Genomic DNA, 19,728 nt, shown 5'->3' with positions numbered 1-19,728 from the left:
GGTCTTAAAAATGCTTATATGTACATACATACCTACCTACATACCTACCTATTTTGAAAGTTCAAGCACAAAAAAAATATTAAAATGCTTATACCCGAGTATTTTAATAGCTTTTTCACAAAATAAAACTACAGTAATTACTGACTATTTCTCTTATGGAAAATACTGCGAATAGGCGAGTCTGCAAATCCAGAACTGGAAATAGGTGGGGGGTCAACTGTACTGTATAAAATTCAAGAAATATATAACTAATTTAAAGTGTAATTATTATTATATTCATGCACTTAAGGGGGCCGGCCGGAACCCCTTTATATGGTGGTATAGGGCAAAAAATGCAGAGTCATGAAAAAATTCATAGAGCTTCATATGGCAATTGAGAATACGTATACGAAATATTTCGTCAAAATTCCTCTTACTTTCGTAGTTACAGGGTAATTAGTAAACATAACTCAATAAGCCTAAAACATTCACCCGTACAAGAAAATGCAATATTTCTTCTGTTATCGTAAATTTTGATAATTATTGGCAAAGAAATTGTGAGAAATGGCATCTGTAGAGATTCCGTGGCTCGCAGACTTATCTGGTTCAATCATGAATCAGTTGGACCATAGACTTCAAGTAGGTTACATGTTCGAGTTTCACCTCGTGACATTCGCTTGCTTTTACGTATGTTTATGTATGTTTCGGCAAGAAGTTCATCATGCCAATGAGGAAAAGACAAGGAAAACATCTTGCTAACATAAGACAAAGAAAAATCACTCTAGTATTATTACAGAATATCATAATATACGTGTAGTTAGTGAAGAGAGAGGGGAGGGTTGCCTAGTAACGCCCCCTTCTTGCCTGACAGCACACGTCACACTGTGCCCAAGGCTACGATCTTTGAGCAAAGAGATCTTCATTTATGATAAATAACATAGTTTTGGTTTTTTAATACCCAAAATGGAATATGAAATTCATAATAATCATGATTTATTAAATTGTCTTTGTAAAAAGAGAGTACACCTTCGAGTTTCACCTCTGACATTCTCTTGCATTTACGGTTGTTTATCTTTGTTTTGGCAAGAATGTCATCATGCCAAAGAGGAAAATACAAGGAAAACATCTCGCTAACATACAGAAGAAAATTCGCTGTAATAAGCCGAGTTAGTGAAGGGGAGAGATGGGGTTACGTAGGAAGGAGTGCCCCATCTTGCCTCAAGCAGTGCCCCAGGCTACGATATATGAGCAAAGGGATCATCATTTATGATTAAATTATGATAAATAAAATAGTTTTGGTTTATTAATACACAAAAAAGAAATATACATTCATAATAATCATTATTTATTAACATTGTCTTTATAGAACTATGAAGGAAAACTTTGAACGCCCGTATCTCAAAACTATACTTATTGACCTTCAAAATCTATCTCCTCACTTAGTTTTAAAGCTATAACATTGGAATTTGGTATATAACTCAGAAAGACATTATAGAACAATCAAATAGAGCCCTTTTTTCCAATTTTTGTTTCGTCTTTTTTTTTTTTGTAAATTTTTTTTTTTTTTTCTCGTGATTTATAGGGTTTATTTTTTTACCATATTGAAAAATTCATATCTAGCAAAAAAATGACTTTTATAAAAAAAACTCTCCATTTGATTGGAGGTCGACATCAGGTCTATATATGGTAGTAATCCCAGGTCTTAATATTAAATATCAAGGGAGGAGATAGAATTTGAAAAATGGTTATTTTCGGGATAAATTGCCCTGGCGTCACAAAACCGAAGGTCATATGCGGTTTGGAGATGTCCCAAGTCACCTTATTAAGTGGTATGAATGTCAAAGTCCTGTCGTTAAAAAACGGCATTAGCCAGCCGGCCCCCTTAATAAATTATGCTGCTAAACATCAGTTCTGGCCTACTAATACTAATGGCTATTAGCAAAAACCTTGGCAGACAGGCCAGGAAGGACATGAGGCACATCGTCAATTTGATGCCTTCAGGTCGTCTGTAACTTTGCAATGTATACATTGGGCCTGTTTCTATCACAGTGGAAGACAGTGACCTCTCAAGTCTAACCATGAACCAGCCTGGGAGGCCAATAAAGCAGTTGCTTTTAATGTTGCAGATTCCTGAAAAGTAAAGGATGTGCCCTCTGCCTTGACTTGTCCAAAGATATACCTGTGCCTAACCGAAATAGGTCTGGATCAACTTTGCCTTGGTTGCAAAGCGAAGTTGCATAAAATCATTTATGTTGGGGAAGAGGTGGATGTAATAACTTTAAAAGACCTACTGTAATGCAGTGTTATCCCGACCTGAGATAAGAGAATTCACTTGTTTAAGCATTCCGCAAGCATGTTTGGAGCATGGCGACCCAGAGATGTCTTTGCCTCTTTCTTAGGCCCTAGCAAGGCTTCAATACCCGAAGATAAATTCAAACTAGTTGCCATAGTCTCTTCAGCTACGTCGTTACAACCAAGAATTAATTCAATGACTTAAGCATAGGAAGTTAAGAACTGATAGTCTGCATCCTCCACATCCTGGTCTTAAGAGTCATGATCCGGCCTGTCGGCTAAGTCAGGCAAAGTTAAAACTTCTTTGTTTATTAACACTGAGGCATAGGCTCTTCCAGGATAAGATTTTCTTGGGGGGCCTATAAGTCTTTAGGGCAATTTGGAACCTTGTCTTGGTCTCAATCCCACCCACAAGAAAGGGAACGACAATTAGACGAGATGAAAAACATCGTGATAGGTCATGAGGCCATGTAGGACTCTTGTAAAGTTCAGTTGCTGGAGTGAAAATGAGAGTGTAAGTCACGATCGTGGACGTGAACGAGAATGATGTGATTTGTTAGTAGGCTGTCCAGGATTTGTATTAATGTACAGCCGTGAACTGGAGCTTGAAACATAGTCGTGTCTGTGTGCAGCTCATTACAGCCTTGTGAACAGGAGTACAAATCATGGTCACATCAGTAAAATAAACACGGAATTGAGAGGGAGGAGACCTCAGGGGAGATGGATCCTGCATTTTCGACTTCTTGATGGGGGCCTTGTCCTTCCTAAAGGCCTGAGGAACACTTGCACCTGGAGTAGAAACAACACATCTTATGTGGAGGAGCAGTATCTGTAGGTTTTATCTCAAATCAGTGTAGCACAAGTCATCAACTGACCATGGGACATTGGAAATGCCAGAAGGAACACGTAGTACATGCACCTTGCCAGAAGAACGGTTCTGAGAGGTAACATGAGCAGAAGCATGAATGGGTTCGGCACAGGCACTGGAAATAGCAGAAGGAACACATACTATGTGTACCTTGACAGAAGAATGGTTCCGAGAGGTAACATGAGCAGAAGCATGAACAGGTTCGGTACAGGCTTATTTGATTGAACTTAGAACTAAGAGAGGAAGAGAAAGACTTCAAGGAGGACTCGGAATCTTCTTACATAGAGGGCTATGAAGTCTCTTCCTCCGTCTTGACGGGGATGCACGGAGCAGACAACAAAGATGAAGAAGGGGATCTATGACGTCTCTTCTTGGATGCCTTGATCTCTGAATGACCAACCTCTATGTAAAAATACCTTCAACTTTATCAAAAATAGTCTGGAAGATAATGGAGATGGGACTACCAGGTGGGAGAAGGTTAGGTAAACCAAAATTGCAATGGATCGACTGTTGTGAAGAGAGATATGAGGGAGTTGGGATTGAGCGAGAAGGATGCACTGGGCCGAGGGAGATGGAAGTATGTGTTGAAGAACCATTACAGCGACCCTAAATAGGGACAAGCTTGTAGAGAAAGAAGAAGAAAGTCTGGATGATGGTGGTAAAAACACAGCTGACAGCATGAAGTGGGAAGCAGAGTCATTGACAGCTGAGAAAATGCTACAGAGACTGATGCTCTGGTGACGGCAAGGGGAAAGGCATATTAAGATGAGATGACTTCATGGAGACAGCAGACTTGGAAAATATCATGGTGGATGAAACTGGAAAGTGAGAGCAGCCTCATCCTTCAAGGGGGGTGGGGGACTCCGTGGTTGCACTAAGAAATAAAAGCTAAGAGACTGGATACCAAGACTGACGAAAGGAAACAAAATTAGAAGTAGAGTAAAAGGGTAAAATATGGATGCAGCTAGAGGCCAAAGGGACATTGCAAATACGTACCTTTCAGTAAAGCTGACGTGCACCAAATGAGGTGTACTGACAGCACTACCTCTACAGGGTATATGCATATTAACTGCTTGGCCAGCTCAGTCAGTTTTTTCATACTCAAGGCTGGAAGTTGGTGGGTCTTTATTTCATGCTCCAGTCACAAATGTAAAAATAATGAGCAGCTGTGACTCTCTTGGTAATAACTGCACTAACTGGAAATCAGTCAGAACCACTGTACAGTACTGGTATTTATCCTGAAGGCAAAAAGAACCAATTTAAATTACAAAAATGCTGTCTGATGTTTTTTCTTCGACATACAGGGGCTATTTCTAATGGCTAAGGTCACTGTTCTGTGTGCGAGATCATTTGTGGAACATCTCTTGCATGGATTATGTGTACAAGCCTACTAAAATCAGTGACCATAACCTCCTATTAAAGTCAGTGTTCATTACCAAAGTGTTAGGTTATATTTTCCTCAATTGATGTGACTTCACTCTACATCTGTGAAATTTTCTACACGAATAGATGTACATATGTTATGTATTAGCTATGTACTCATTTTATCTCCTCAAAATTCTGCAGCAATATGGAACTCACAAAAGCTATTACCAATTCTTCCTTAATACAGTGCATTTGTAGGAAAAATATTTTACTGACCTGTTTTCCAAATGTCTTAAATATTTTAAGTGAATCATTTGTGATTGGGACACCATACTGTTGAAGTAACAATGGCTTCAGGGATAATTTAAGGTGTACTTATACTTACCGGTACATGTAGAAAGTCTTGAAATGTTGTCACATGGCATACCAATATTGCAGTCCAATCTATGGAGGTGCTGAATATCAATGAAGCAAGTCTGTTTGAAACAAATATGTAAAGTATTGGACAGGTCTTCGTTATCCAGATGAAAAGTTTTCGTTCAGCACCTTCCAGAAAGCAGCTACCAGTTAAAAAAAAATATATATATAAAAATAATATGCCTTAATATAATCTACAGCAAGGGAACTCACACAGTACATGTCATGGCACAATGTAAAAATACCTTGTAACTGATGGTGCACTTGAGTAATCAATGGAGGAAATAACACTTTCAATAATGACATTAAAAACTTGAAACTGAAAGGACAAGACATCTTTGCAAAATATAATTATAAAATTTATGCTTCATACCTGGAGGAACGAGACAATAATCCAATTGCTACAATATGCCTGATGATCTCTAAGCAGCACAAATATTTCATTATCTTATCCTCTATATTAATTTTTGGCTTTCGGACAGGCTGCTAATATGAACTGTATTTTCTGTTACGGAAAGGAACTGCTTGATCCTAGAGGAAAAGAAGTCAAGATAAAGCTTTAAAAATTAAAACCTGTTATTCTCATTCTGCTATTTTTATGTATCAAAGACTACCACATCACTTAATTGGAGGGGTTACTGTGGTAGTGTTTAACACTCGCCCCAGTTCTATACCGACACCTTTTATTTAGGTGAGCGAGTCAGAGACTTCTGACATGTCCAATTTAGCAGTTCTCTGGTATCATAGCAATATTTTACTAGAAATAGTGCTAAAGAGGACACATTTCACTGGGCGACACGGCTTCCTCGCCCAGAAATAGATTTTTCCTACGTCAAAATCCCTTATTTATATAAAAATTCAAGAACAGTTAAAAAATTGGTATGGGGGTTTTATAATGAGGAGTCTCAAATTCGAACATTCTCATATTGGTACCACACCTTTTAAATTTGATGTTTTAAACTATGAGTTGAAAGTCATAGTATTTGTAATGGAGACAAAAAGCGTCACAGTATGCAAACAACTGTTTTAATGAAGCTTCATACTCATATCCCACCAACAGATAATTAATAACTATTGTTCTAGTTAAATAATTCCTGACTATTGCACCCATGGACTATGGTTGTAAAGCAAACCATCTGAATTTCCATTTTGGTCCACAAGCTTGGCAGGGCCCTTTTATATTTGTAATTCTATCCACAACTTAAGTGTGATACTGGACAAGCTTTACAGAATTATGCCAATGGATACTCTCACAACTTTTCTGTTTAAGTATTGTATGTTCAAACCACCTTGATGACCCAGTTCCTCAAGCAAGTGTAGAAATATATCTTTTTCTACATCTGTAGACATTCTCATGACCAGAAATCCTTGCAACATCTAGACTGCTACTCAGAATTACCTAAGCCCATGGGAGAATGCCTCCCTTTTTCATCTGCCATAACAAACACTCAGTTATGCAAACAATTATGTTAGAGGTTTGGCATTCTCCTGTGTGATGATAATGTGAAATGGCTTACCTTGCCTTGATCCACATCCTGGCCAGGAAAAAAGTTTCTTGACAAGGGAGACCCTTACTTACTTCATCGACCTCTGACCTGCCTACCTAGCAGTTATGTTGTGGCACCAACTTGCAGGTATTTACTATGACAAATGGTAAAATAATCATGTGAATAGATGTCCCATTAGGCCTTTACAGACAAGGTGGTGGGGACTTTGCTAAACTTCGCTTCAGCATATCACTGCTTGCTGAATGTTTGGCAATATATCATAGGCAAAGCCTCAAAGACCACCAAGTTATGGCTCATGAAATTCATCCAAAGGTTTTCAGCAATGTATTGAAAATCTGTTAGTGTACGTACTGTCTACTAGCGGGTTAGTTTTGCATTTCAATTCCCCTTCTACCTTCACCCTTTCTGGCTTGTAGTATCCTCGGTCACTTCTGTCACGCACTAGATAAGCCCTGATCTTTTGCCATATCTATTTGGTAATGTATTATCCTTTGAAAACATTGTTTCATCTAAGGCATGGTATTTAAGTCACCTGTATCTTCACACTTCCTTACTGCTTTGAACTAAATGCCCAAAACCAAAATGTAATCTTCATTCCAGTGGTTTTCATTCCTCCTTTTCAGTCTCGGTTCCTGAAACTACACTCCCCTTTCTTTGAAATATCCTTTACATTATTGTTAATTGCTCTGTTAGCTTTTTTTCTGTTATGTACTTTAATTTGTTTGTTTGTTTGTATGGTGTTTTTATGTTGCATGGAACCAGTGGTTATTCAGCAACGGGACCAATGGGTTTACGTGGCTTTCGACCCAAGTTGAGAGTGAACTCCTGTCACCAGAAATACACATCTCTAACACCTCAATGGAATGCCCAAGAATCGAACTCCTGGCCACTGAGGTGGCAGGTCAAGACTATACCAATCACACCACTGACACGCAAATTTTATCTGTTAAGTCTCTTCTGCCTCTTTAACTGTATAATGCACCAAGAGGGGTATCCAAAGTATGCATAATATCCAGAGTATATACAGGATTTATTTGCAAATTTGGACTAAATGAATGAATGAATGAATGGTGCCATTTGATACCAATGTTCATAGCAGAGCTTGGTCACCTCAGCAAGACTGAATAGTGCTTTTCATCTAAATCAGTCCATCACGCTAAGGCTTTTGAAGCATGCCTAAACAAGATCTATGAAGGCTAAAAGTTGACAGAGGCTATCTAGTTCTCCTTTAGGTGGCTATGCTGCTGCATTATCAAAATAAATCAATGCAGCTAAAGAGCAGAGCCACTGCAGATTGTGTGTGACAGACTTGGTCTATGGTGTCATGTTTCAGTCTCTTTAGGTTCTCAAATTGTAATGTGGAGTGTCTAGTCCAAATGCTGAGCCCCACATAATGATGAATGAAGTATTTCTTAAAGATTCAACAGTTCAGTTTTGTACTGTAATATATTCTTGAGTACTAATTGAATTTTTTTGGGAATTTTATTCCAGTATGATTTTTAAGAGTTCACAATCCCCAGGATCCCATAGGGGGGTAGTGTTGTCAGTGCACATTACTTAAGGTCCTTTGCAGTGTGCCTTCAGCCCTAGTTGCATCCACTTTCATTCCTTTTACACTGTCCCTCCTTTCAAATTCTCTTTCTTCCGCCTTACTTTCCACTCTCTTATAACAGTTGATTCACAGTACAACTGGAGGTTTTTCCTACTGGTACACCTTTCAAACTAGTAATGTCAATTTCCGTTTCAGCGCTGAATGACCTTATAGGTCCCACTGCTTGGCCTCAATTCTATATTCAATTCAAATAATCCCCAGGAAAAACATACTTCAGATCCAAGATAATCAAATAAAGCCAGGGGTACAATTAGGCTGCACATTGTCTGCTCAAATGTCCCTTAAACAGATGTGACAAACTAAATTTTTTTTTTTTTCATTTATGCCATGAAGAATTTTTGAATTTTGGCCTAGCCTAACTCCTTTCTTTCTCTATAAAAATGAATAATCTACCCACCTGTACGCTTTCTCCAACTCCAGTACACTCCAGAAATCACCTTAAAACACCAGCACCACAAGACTTACGACCCAAAAAACAACTCCTACCAGACAGAGAGCTCTCCCCTACCACCACACACCACCAACGTGCTTTCTACTGCCCCGTGTTATTGTTTACATCCTGCCGACGCCGCCGCCATCTTGTCTATGACGTCACAGCCTATGACGTCACAACACAACTTAAATACATCAACAGACACCTTCTAGAATCTACCACATGTTGTCTATATATAGGACACCCACCATATTTCAACAATGCATAAAATACCCATAACAATTATACAATATATAATCACACTTATCTATACCCATAACAATTATACATATATAATCACACTTATCTCTTTCTCCCTCCCCTCCGACTGTTTCCTACCTAGTATTCCCTCTTAATTTCCTTCGTCCTCCAACTCTTTACCCTCTACATAATTTCTAATACATTCCCCTGAAACTCCTGCTTTAGTTAATACATCAGCCACTTGCTCCTTTCCTTTTATCCATCTCACCTCCTTTATTTCCCCGGATTCAATGGTTTCCCTTATTGCAGCAATATCTATTTTTAATCTCTTGCTACTTACACCAGTGCTCGATTTGATGCGGTCATTAGTGTTTTACTATCAGTGTTAACCAAGGCTTCTAAATTTCTCCCTCCTACTACCTCTTCCCACAAATGCTTGAAATATATCAATCCTTCTACAGCTTCCCCAACACTCAGGGCTTCAGCCTCAATGGTGGATTTTGCCACTCTCCTGGATTTCCTAGACTTCCACCATATGGGACTTCTCCTCTTCCCATCTGTCAAAGAAATAATATAACCCAGTTGAGTATGGCCATCTTCTATGTTTCCAAATGAAGCGTCTGCATAGGCTTCCCAATAAACCCTTTCTTCTTCCATCTCACTTATTGTAACTTCGCCCATCATGCTCTTAGTTTTTCTCACAATTTTAATAAGTTTCTTCATATCCTGAGTTGTTCCTTCTTTAAATGCTTTACTTAATTCGCTAATATCATATGATATTTCTGGCATCGTGTGTAGTGATACCCAATTCAGCTGTCCTACCACTGATCTGTACTCTGTTAACTCTTTTTGTTCTAGCACTCTATTACCCGTATATCTTCTAGCCTCTGTTCTCTTATGGAATTTATATACTGCCACTGATTAGGGAAAATCTATTCTCCTTCTGCTCTATTACTACTCCTATATACTTGAACCTTTTACTCTCTTGTTCTCCTACTTGCAATTTCCCTTTCAATCTCCCAATCGTTTCCTTTAAGAATCCTTCAGTTCCTCCGTAGCAAATATCATCTACGTGTGTACACAAAATGCCTTCCAATTTATTGTTCTTTTTCCAAAAGAATATATTAGGTTCTAGTCTACTTCTCTCACCTTGAAGCTCCTTCACTACTTTCACCACTTTACAATACCATGCTTTTGCTGCATCCTTGAGCCCATAGACTGTTTTCTTCAACTTCCATAATCCCCTCCAACCATCTTCCCTTGGTGGCTTCAAGTACACTTCTCTTTGTATCTCGTCACCTTGTAAATATGCAGTTTTTGACATCCAATGTATAACAATTCCAATTTTTCACCTTTATTATGGTTAGACAGAATTTTAAAATTTCAGCATTGCATGTGGGAGCATCCTTTTCCCACTCAGCCATTTCTTCTTCAAACCCTCTAGCTACCAATCTTGCTTTACATATCCTTTCCCCCCCTTTTATCTTTTCAGTTACTATCCATCTTGTAGATATAGCTTTTTGTCCAACATCATTTACCTCCTCATATACCTGGTTATCTCTCCAACTTAGAAGTTCTTTTTCTTTAGCTTCCATTATGCTTCTATTTTCAAATCCCAGCAACACCTCCTCTTCATCTTCAATTTTTTCTACCTGACTATAATCCCTCAAGTTAACCCACCCTTTGTCACCTGACTGTGAGTCTCGTATATTGTACGAATCAGCCCATGCTTGGCTTGATCTTTTTCCTGCAAGACCTAAAATAGTCCATTCTTCTACTTGTCCTGTATCATTGTTTATAGCCCTAACTCTATTTCCCTTTTTGAATTTTGGTATCTCTTCCATTAACTCGCTTTCTATTGACCCACTTTGCCCGTTATCTTCCACTGTTTCCTCTATCACCTCTCTTTCTATAGTCTCTTCTGTGTCTGCATTCCTTCTCTCACCCATTATCTCCTCTCCTTCCAGCCAATCTACTTTCCCTTCATTTGGGCCATCTGACCTACCTTTCACCCCATGGGATTTATCTATTCTAGCCGATATCTCTTCTGTATCTGGTGATCGTCGTTGAATCCTTGTCACATGTATCCTAGCTACTTCTCTTAAAGAATCCCCATGTTTGACTATTATTGTTTTCCCCGATACTCCACTACCTGAGCAGGTCCTCTCCATTCATTTTCATTTTCCCTCTTATAGAATACCTCATCTCCTACCACTGCTTCTTCAAATTTATGTTCTCTGATGTTTTTGTTTAGCGCTATTCTTATTTTATTACAGGACTCATTTTTTATAAATGCTTCTCTGGCCTTGTGCATTGCATTCAGTGTGTCCCTTACCATACCCTCTTCCATCCCTTTTTCTCTGCTTGCAGGACTAGAACTTTCTTCTCCTATTAGGTTAGGCAGTGAAGGGTTTTTTCCAAATACTAATTGGTTGGGAGAGAAACCTCCATTATTCATTAAACAGTTCCTAGCACTCACTACCCATTTCAAAGCTAGGGACCAATCTACTTCCTCTTCCTCCATCATCTTCCTTACACTTCCCTTGATCATGCCTACGGTCTTTTCACATAATCCGTTGCTCCACGGAGATTCTGATGCTGTGGCTAATACTTTAATATTCCATTTTTCTGCCATCCTCCTTACTTTTTCATTTTGAAATTCTCCCCCATTATCTGACAATATTTTGGAGGGTGCTCCAAATATAGCAAACCAGCACTCAAAAGTATCTTTATTATAGTTTCTGGTTTCTTATCTTTTATCCAACAGGCCTGACAATATCTCGTTGCCATATCCACTATTACCAAGAACTTTCTCTCTTCTATCTCTCCCACATCCATCGCTACGACTTCATTGAACGTTTTACTCCAAGAAAAGCCTACTACCGGTTTGGCGGGGTTTCTTTTGTATTTTTTACAAACCTCACAATTTTTAATCAGTTCCGTTAGTAACTTTCTTATTTCCTCTTTTTCTTTTTCGATTAACCCATTACTCCATTGTGCTTCCTCTGTTAGCTTCCATATTTTATCTCCACTTCCATGACCAAACTGTAAATGTAATTTCTTCATTGTGTTCTTAATTTCCCTCGGATTCTTTCCCTTCCAACCCTCCAGTAATAATTCTTCTACCTTCCTCCTCCTTATAGGCACTCTTAAATGACCCTGTTCGTCTTCTCTTAACTCTACTTTCATTCCCCCTAATACTTCTACTATGACACAATTTTCTTTCAAATTTAGGGTCATACCCATTTTACTCATGGTTTGCTTACCTATCAGCCAGGGTATATCACCTTGCAGAATTTCCGTCTTCAAATAAAACTTTCTGTTTTTTAGTATCACAGGTATTTCTATTATTCCTCTGGACTTATAAGATGTCTCACCAAAATTAAACACTTTATTAGACTCTGTCCTAGTGTCCCTCATTCTCCTCAACTCTTCCTGACTCAAATCCATGACAATACGTGCTAGTCATAATTCCCCGCAAACTGTTGATTTACACCCTGTGTCCAAAATTGCATCAACCACCTCCCATGATGCTTCCACTATTTTATTAACTTCTCCTACATACACCTCTTCTTCTTCTGTCCCATTTTCTGTTTTTACCTTATTTTCTTCTAGTCTTGTTTCAGTTTTCTTCCTATTATGAAAATTCTGAGGACAATCCCTAGCCCAATGCCATTCTGAGCTGCATATTGCACATACTGTTACCTTCCCTTCTGTTTGTTTATAGGATTTCTACCACCCCTTCCTCGGTTCCATCTTCCCCGATATCTTTGGTTTTCTCCCTCCTTCCCAGAACTGGCATTGCCTTCTGACGAACCCCACCATTCCCGTTCCTCTTTAGTCCCTAATCCCTCAATAGTCTTTTCATTGTTTGCGACACTGTTCCGTACTCTAGCTTTTCTTGCCTTCCCACAAGCCGATAATACCATTTGTTTTTGATTTTCCGTGAGATTTGCTTGCTCTATTACATGATACCCCTTGACTTCGCCTTCAAGCGCGCCTTTCCCCATTGCTCTTTCACACTCAGATGCTGCCTTCTCGTATCTAATTAAATAGTCCGCCATATTTTCACTAGATTCTCTTCTTATTAGAAGGTATCTTTTTATTCTACCGTAATTCTCCATTACCGAGTCTTTTAGGTAGATAGGCTTTATCTAGTTTCTCTAGGATTAACTTTGGACCCTCTGTACCAGTAAGTTTATCTTTATCTAATGCTTCCACTAGCTCTCGGGCTTTCCCTTTTAAGCTCATTCTCATTTCTATCGCCGGGTATTTTGTATCTTCTCCATACAACAATAGCCAATCTTCGGCTTGACCTTTCCATTCTTTGTATTCTTCTTGTATCCCGCTAAACCTAGGACATTCCCTTCTCCATCTAGTAGTCTCCCTTTGTTCACTGTCGGATCCAGGCATCTTTGATCAACCACGCTCTGCTACCAGTTTGAATTTTGGCCTAGCCTAACTCCTTTCTTTCTCTATAAAAATGAATAATCTACCCACCTGTACGCTTTCTCCAACTCCAGTACACTCCAGAAATCACCTTAAAACACCAGCACCACAAGACTTACGACCCAAAAAACAACTCCTACCAGACAGAGAGCTCTCCCCTACCAACCACACACCACCAACACGTGCTTTCTACTGCCCCGTGTTATTGTTTACATCCTGCCGACGCCGCCGCCATCTTGTCTATGACGTCACAGCCTATGACGTCACAACACAACTTAAATACATCAACAGACACCTTCTAGAATCTACCACATGTTGTCTATATATAGGACACCCACCATATTTCAACAATGCATAAAATACCCATAACAATTATACAATATATAATCACACTTATCTATACCCATAACAATTATACAATATATAATCAGAATTTACCTCTTGGTTCAGGGCAGAATTTTTTTTTTTATTTCCCCCCAGAGTAGGGGTCATAATACAGTATAGCTTTTGTGCAGCGAAGTCTTGAAAGCCTACACAGCTGGTTATGAGCTAAGCTACCTCAAGGCAAATACACAACTTTAGAAGTTCCCCTAGTACACCAAATTATACAGTGCTTATTATGACTTTTAACAATGTTTGATCTAATAAGTATAAAGTCTTCTGTATCTACCCCTTCCTTTTGAAATTTACTGGCTTTCAAAATCTTGTGATCTTTGCATTTTGGGCACACACTGGGTAGACAAATCCTTTTGCTAGCCCTTTTCTTTATAACTAGCAGTTGTACCCGTCCTTTGGACATGTTATCGAATGCACACTCACTCCTAAATGACCTGGACGTATATCTTTTCCTCAGCCAATACTATTGCATCACTGACTGGCTCAGTCAGGCACTGCCAGGCCACGGCAGGTGCATACATGTTACGACAGGTTGCTCAGGAAAGATTTTCATCGCGAGGCCCGCCTTAAACAGCCCTTGACAAAACTCAGCCTATAGTTAAACTCTGATATTGATGCTGCATGTGTTTGTAGTCATTTATGTTAACTCATGGTACCAAATTTGAATGATAGGCCCATCTTTGACCCTTTGGGATCTAATTCCCAAAGGGGGTTTGTGGCCCCCACTATCAAGGTCAGGGTCGGTAGGCTATGACCAACTTCTCATCTGGTCAGTATGTCAAAAGGGTGTGAGGGGGTTGGCCCTTACTACTGAGGGTGCCAAACTGTGGGGGGTCTGTTTCTACCTATGTATATGTACAGTATACTTATGAACACTTCCACATGGGTCAACTCTGAAAATTGTAAAAAATGAGTTAGTATGAAAAAAAAAAAAAAAAAGAGGGTTTATGACCCCCTTAGAAACAACCCTTGAATTTCAGATTTTAACTAAAACCTTCCTGGGGGAGGCAGTGGGTCTATGGTAAAAATTTAGTAGCCCTAACTTCAACTCCATAAGTTGTAAAAAATGAGAGGGTATGCGAAAAAAGAAAGAAAAAAGGGATTTTGACAGAGGAAAAATCTATTTCTGGGCGAGAGACCTGTGCCGCCCAGTGAAATGCTCCTTATAGCATCATTTCTAAGGTATAAAACTGCTATATATACCAGAGAAAAAAGTTGCATGGAATGCCGGGCATATGCCTAGCTCGCTCACCCATATAGGGTGTCGGTATAGTAACTGGGGCGTGAAAAAACCACCACTCTCAGAGGTCTCTTACCAATTAGTTTATCTCCTCTCCCAACATCCCCCCGTTTACTACTACGAGGTGCCGTTCATAAACCTGCCACTACTGCCCGCCACCCCTCTACCACCCATGCGTACCTAAACATTCCTCATAGCATCCCAAGCTTGGACCAGTCTAGGGTGAGGAAAAACAAGGGTGGGTTCACTGGGCGGACAGGTCTCTCGCCCAGAAAATAGATTTTTCCTCTGTCAAAATCCCTTTTCTGGGCTCACAAAAACCTGTGCCGCTCCGTGAAATAGTAACAGAGAATTGGTCCAATAGCTTGTAATTAGTTACCTGAAAAGGAATAGAATAAAAACTAGGATACATAAAGAAGGAACTTTAATACCGTATCAATATATAATCTAATACAAACTGACATAAAAGTAATCAGTTATCAAAAACTTATTCAGGAAAAACATTTCCAAAAGAAAATAAAGGTGTCTACTAGTAACCTTTATACAAGTCAAAACAAATATACATACTATACTGGTACTCAAAAGGAGGGGTCCAAGAATTTCTTGAAACCATCAAAAAAAAGATATCACAATATATCTTAATACTATACAATTTACATCCAATAAACTAAATGTTGAGTACCCAGAACAGGTTAATTACAATACAGGTGAGTACCAAATCTAATTTAATTACAGGTGAGTAACAAGGCTAAGGCAGGGACAATAAATGAGGCAGGTAGGGGAGAAAGAAAGGTAAGGAATACTAATGAATTAACTTCTTAACATGGTTCTGATACATCAGGAGGAACTACATTTCCTGCTGCCACTGTTGCAAATTTTAGGGCTTCCAAGGATTTTAAGTAATGGCGTTTAAATACTAATGGTGATTTCCAACCTGTATACTTTTTTAAATCTTCAAAATTCATATGGTGAAAATAATTAACTGACGTGGCTACTGCTCGAATATCATGAGCATGTGGAATTGATTCTGGATTAGCTTGTTTGATAAAATAAAGAATCTGCTGTCTAATCCCTTTTAAGGAAATGTTTCCTCCATTTTCTCTAATAAATAAAGGGCCTGAAGACTTATTAGAAGTTCTGTTCAGATAAGCTTTCAAAGTGTTAACTGGACATAAGGATGGATCCTGTGGAAGTGGGACAATCCTCCACGGTGACCATCGGTTCTGTGGATCCTCATTCTTTGCTAAAAATCTCTTGTCTGGAAAGATTTGTACTTCCCCAGATGCGAGAAAAACAATATGATTCGGTTCTCTAGATAATGCTGAAAGCTCAGATATTCTGGCTCCAGATGCTAAACTTACCAAAATAAAGTTTTTTCTAACAGTGTTATGTATGAACATGAATCATTATTGGTTTCAGAGGCCAGTTTAAGAACATCATTTAAAAACCAGGAAACTGTGTGGGAGCGGGTTACTGGTTTTAGTCTGGCGCAAGCTTTTGGAATTGATGAAAAATATGAATCTGTAAGATTAATATTAAACCCAATCTGAAATATCTTCTTCAAGGCAGATTTAATTGTTGTAATTGTATTAGCTGCTAATCCCGTTTCAAACAGGGTCCTAAAAAAAGGTAACTGCTAGGTTCCGAGTCATTGCTCAACCTAGAAATCTCTTAAGAACTTTGCCAGTTTTCTTACAGCTGAATCATATTGACGAAGGGTTGAGTCTCTTTTATCTGACTCTAGAAACAAGGTATTTAGAGGATCAATGTTAGCATCTCTTTGTGCTGCAAATTTCATAAAGTCCATAAAGTTAGGGCACTCCGAATTCTTGAGGAAGCTAACACACTGCGAGTTTGTACTACCTGTGTCAACTTGGGATCTGGGATCCGCCGAGGGAGGAGTCCTAGTTCTACCATCAGAGGAAACCAATTGCTCTTGGCCAATTGGGGGCTACCAAAGAGCTATCTGACCTTTGAAAGTCCTGAGTTTGTCTAGTACTTTCATTAACATGTTTATCGGAGGGAACAGATAAATTCTTTGCCAAGTGTTCCAATCTATGGACATGGCGTCCGTGGCATAGGCCAGAGGGTCCAGGTTGGGAGCAACATAACATTTTAGTTTGTTGTTGGATTCCGTGGCGAATAGGTCCACCTGAAGGTTCGGAATCTGTTGACAAATCCAATTGAATGAATCTTGTCCAATGACCATTCGACTCCAGCGGAGTTGTCCTTGAAAGTGCGTCTGCTACCACATTTTCTCACTCCTGCCAGGTGTACAGCTGACAGGTGCCATTGGTTTTCTTGTTGCAATCGTAAAGATTGCTATCATCACATGATTTATGTGACTTGATTTTGGATCCCCCCTCTGTTTAGCAATGGACGATTACTTCGTTGTCCAGAATTAATCTGATGTGTTGCTTCTTTGCCGGGGCTAGTTTCTTCAGAGTTAAGAATACTGCCATGGCTTCCAATATGTTGATGTGGAGTTGACGCAATGTTACTGACAAACCTTGGACTTTTTCGTATTGGGAGTAACCTCCCCAACCGCTTAGAGAGGCGTCTGTGTGTATTACCAACGCTGGTGGTGGAAATCGTAGGGGAATCGATTTTGCCAGATTCTTGGCCTTGGTCCAAGGGAGCAATCTTTTCTTTAGTATTTGTGGGATTAGAGATATTTTGTCTCGTTTCCTCTTGTTCGCCTTGGATCGCCATACCCGATTTATATCTTTCAGTTTGCCTTTAGTATGTGTCTGTTTTTTACTGATGCAAACCTGAAGTGAGCCTAGAATTCTTTCTTGTCTTCTCCTGGACGTTAATTTGTCCTTGAGAAAATTTTTTGTTTTGCTTTGCTATTTCTTTCCTTTTTGTTGAGGGAAGAGATAGTCTGTTGTGTGGATTAGGTTCCATTGCAGTCCTAACCATTGGAAACGTGCTGCTGGAGTAAGACGGGACTTCTTGAGGTTTATTTTGAAACCTAAGTGTTCCAAAAATTTTATGACTTTGTTTGTCGCCTTTACGCAATCCTCTACATTGCTGGCCCATATAAGCCAATCGTCTAGATAGGCCACTAACTGTATTCCTTGGAGTTCTCAGCTCTTGGACTAATGGTCTCTGCCAGCCTTCGTAAATATCCTGGGCGCTTATACTGAGTCCGAATGGCATACACTTTGAATGAGTATGCCCTTCTGCCTAGTTTGAATCCTAGAAAGGGACGAAAATGCCTTGCTATCGGAACATGATAGTAAGCGTCTGTAAGATCTATAGAGGTGGTGACGGCCCCACGGGGAAGTAAGGGTCCGCACCTGCGAGATAGTCAACATATGGAACTTGTCGCATCGAATGTAAGTATTCAGATGTGACAAATCTAGAATCACCCTTCTTTGTTCTGAGTCTTTCTTTGGCACGCTGAACAAGCGTCCTTGAAATTTCAAAGATCTTACTTCTTTTATTGCATTTCTTTTGCAAAAGATCTTTGGTGTATAGGTCTAGTTCTGCCGATGGAGCTTGATGAAAACTGGTTAGTGGAGGGGGCCCTTTTATCCAACTCCACCCCAGACCCTTGGATACTATGCTGGAAGCCCACTTGCTGAACTCCACCGGCTCCGAAATTTGTATAGTCTTCCCCCTACCTGAGATGTCTCAATGGTTTGAAGAGGGTCTGTTTCCTCGTCTACTCCTGTATCCTCTGCCTCTTGTTGAAGTCCTTCCACCTCTATTATGAAAGTTACCTCTGGCTCTACTACCTCTGGCGTACCTATTGTACCCATGGAACACTCCTTGTGTCTCAAAGGAGGGGTTAAAAAGCCGGAGAAGAGCTTGATGTTAAGGAGGCTGAGTCATCCAAACGTATTGTTGTTGTTGGGGTTGGGATTTTAGACGTAGACGGCTGAGTCCCTTGAGGTACAGGAATCGTCGTCTGAACGACAGCTTGGGGTTGTGGAGTCTGGTATGATTGGAATTCCTAAACCTCTTCCTGCCTCTTGTCTGATTTCCTGATTGTTCATATTTCCGTTTTGGCATCAGGCCCCAACGAACTTTGAGACTTTGATTGACCCTAGCAGCCTCACCTAAGACACTGTTAACAATGTCTTCCGGGAATAAGTCTGGGCCCCAAATTGAGGCTTTAATCAGTTTATTTGGCTCATGCCTTATTGTAGCTTCTGAAAGCACATGCTTTCTGCAATTACGGCGTGCTACAGCAAAGTCATAGGCATCACTTTGAAGTGTGAGGAGGAGAGACTTGGTAAGGATCTTGAACAATGACTCGTCTTGGTATACCAGCGAAGCCATTTCTGCCATTGTAGCGGAGTTGATTGATCTACTTAACCGAGTACGTGCCTCATACTCGATTCTGACCAAGGATTCTGGGAGTCTCGGAAGTTTGTCACTGAACTGTGTAGAGGCACAGTCAATGTTCAGTTTCCCTGTGGTGAAAGTTGCTGGGGCGTCAACCCAGCATTCATGATCTCCTGGAAAAAGTAGAGAAGTCAACTCCGTCTCTCTTAGTTGTGGCATGGGCTTGTCCTCCATAGCCGCCTGAAGAGCCAGATCAACTACTTTTGTAGTACAATGGTGTCGGTGTTTGACCTTCTACTACAAACATTGTGTAAGAACTCTTATGGGGGGACAACATTGTGTTCACACACTCCCATTCGTTCAATGTCCGGACCCATGCGGACTGAGCCTGTTTCCTTAGGATAGATCATCGTCTCCTTAGGAATCTTATCTAGTCTTACTAGCGCTTCCTCTGTCAGTCGAGCATATCCTGGGAAGGGAAACTGCAATCCCGGCGGGTAGAATTCAAAGTCCTCTACCGGCCGAGTTCCACATCCTTCTATGGTTAACATGCCATCCACGAATGGTGCATGTAAAAGCCAATCGCCACGGATTGCTCTTTACGAAGCCGGAAGTTTGGAAGCGTCTGCAACA

At 39.9% G+C, this 19,728-nt stretch overlaps 1 long non-coding RNA gene across 1 annotated transcript in view; it reads right to left on the bottom strand.

Moving 5' to 3' along the window:
• Positions 1–4,140: 4,140 nt before the first annotated feature.
• LOC135198028 (uncharacterized) overlaps positions 4,141–19,728 on the bottom strand; it is a 32,383-nt gene continuing 16,795 nt past the window's right edge. The window contains exons 2-4 of the long non-coding RNA XR_010310710.1: positions 5,295–5,452; positions 4,890–4,980; positions 4,141–4,377 (exon numbers count right to left, since the gene is read on the bottom strand). This is a non-coding gene — a long non-coding RNA (uncharacterized LOC135198028). The remainder of the gene's footprint in view (positions 4,378–4,889; positions 4,981–5,294; positions 5,453–19,728) is intronic.

This window comes from Macrobrachium nipponense, chromosome 21 (genome assembly GCF_015104395.2).
Source record: "Macrobrachium nipponense isolate FS-2020 chromosome 21, ASM1510439v2, whole genome shotgun sequence".
NCBI lineage: Eukaryota > Metazoa > Arthropoda > Malacostraca > Decapoda > Palaemonidae > Macrobrachium > Macrobrachium nipponense.
The sequence above is the reverse complement of the archived record's forward strand: the minus strand, read 5'-3'. Positions and strand labels throughout refer to the sequence as shown.